This window comes from Meriones unguiculatus, chromosome 12, assembly GCF_030254825.1.
Source record: "Meriones unguiculatus strain TT.TT164.6M chromosome 12, Bangor_MerUng_6.1, whole genome shotgun sequence".
Taxonomy (NCBI): Eukaryota; Metazoa; Chordata; class Mammalia; order Rodentia; family Muridae; genus Meriones; species Meriones unguiculatus.
In genome coordinates, this window is record NC_083360.1 from 40,499,630 (window position 1) to 40,501,238 (window position 1,609).

The window sequence follows — 1,609 nt, forward strand, 5'->3', positions numbered from 1 at the left end:
CTGAATAGTTGTTGTATTTGCTAACAATATTTACCTCCCTTTTAAATAAACACATCCTGACCTTTCTCTTGCTTACTTTTGAACCCCAAGGCCGGATGGGACCAGTAACTTGTGATTGTGTAGTTCAGTCTTGTTTTTCTTTTTTATGTTTTAATTTTTTATTATCATTTTTTACAGTTTATTCAATTTGTATCCCAGCTATGGTCCCCTCCCTTGTCTCTTCCCAATCCCACCCTTCCTCCCTCTTTTCCCCCTATGCTCCTCCCCTAGTCCACAGATAGGTGAGGTCCTCCTCCCCTTCTATTTGACCCTAGGTGATCAGGTTTCAACAGGACTGGTTGCACTGTCTTCCTCTGTGGCCTGCAAGGCTGCATCCCCCAGGAAAGGTGATTAGAGAGCCTGTCACTGAGTTCATGTCAGAGAAAGCCCCTGATCCCCTTATTAGGACCTCACTTGAAGACTGAGTCTATGGGCTACATCTGAGCCTGGGTTTTAGGTCCTTTCCATGCATTATTTTTGGTTGGGGGATCAGTCACTGCAGGGTCCCCAGGGCTCAGTTTTTTTTGGCTTTGTTGGTCTTCTTTTGGAGTTCCTGTCCCCTCCAGGTCAAAATCTAGAGTGAATACAGACAGCCTCTTGCCTTTCTTGTTCATTGAATTTGACAATTAAATGAAAGAAGAGTTTGACAATTAATTAAAAATTACGTGGAAGGATAGTGTTCATTGGAAATTACCTCTGGCATTGGCTTTGATGGTTGTATGGGGGATGAGATTTGCTTCTCAGAACCACTAGGAGTCTCAGATCACCACTTGCTATGCCAGTGTGGGAGTGTGAAATCCAGGCTCTGACAGCCAAGAAGGAGACAAGAAGCTGCTTAAGACCTCTGGCTTCTGGCTGCAGTTGTATCTTTTATTTTTATTTTTTCCCAGTTTCTGGAGGCTGCTATGGCCTGGACAGCAAAGATGACAGGATATAATTGTTTTCATTTCTTGCTTAAATAAGAATGTTCACCTTTTTAAAAGTTATTATGAAGGTGCCTGCTTTTTTCTCCAGGTTTTGGTTAATAGGAAATTTCTACCAACTTACTGTGAATATTTTTACTCAGATTTAAAAACAAAAACAAAAACAAAACCCCAAAATGCCATTGAATTTATTTTGTACCATCCAACTACTCCTAGGCTTGGAGCTTACCCTCAAGTGTGTGGTTAATATATCCAATGATGGTCTATTGGAGAAAACTAAATTTTCTTTTGCCAGGAGGTATCAGTTGCAGATAGCTTCTTTGTTAGCAGTGGAAGCTCATGTTTGCTCCCTCCTCCCAGTGGTGGGTTCCTATGTGGCTTGAGGCTGTGTAGGCCCTATGCATGCTGCCACAGTCTCTGTGAGTTCATGTGTGCTCCAATTCATTGTAGCTGGAGGACGCTGTTTCCTTGGAGTCATCCATCTCTATCTGGCTCCTACAATCTTTCTGCCTTCTCATCTATATAGCTCCCTAAGACCTTAGGGGGTAGTTGATAAAGACAACCCATTTAGAACTGAGTTTTCCAAACTCACTTTCTGCATGTAGTCCACTTGTGTGTTAGCTCCCATTTACTACAATAATTGGTTT

General features: G+C 42.1%; 1 non-coding gene across 1 annotated transcript; it reads left to right on the forward strand.

The window, feature by feature from the left end:
- The first annotated feature begins 717 nt into the window (after positions 1-717).
- On the forward strand, positions 718-853 carry LOC132646928 (small nucleolar RNA ACA64). Its single transcript, XR_009585254.1, has one exon. It is a non-coding gene; the product is annotated as a small nucleolar RNA ACA64 (small nucleolar RNA).
- Positions 854-1,609: the final 756 nt, after the last annotated feature.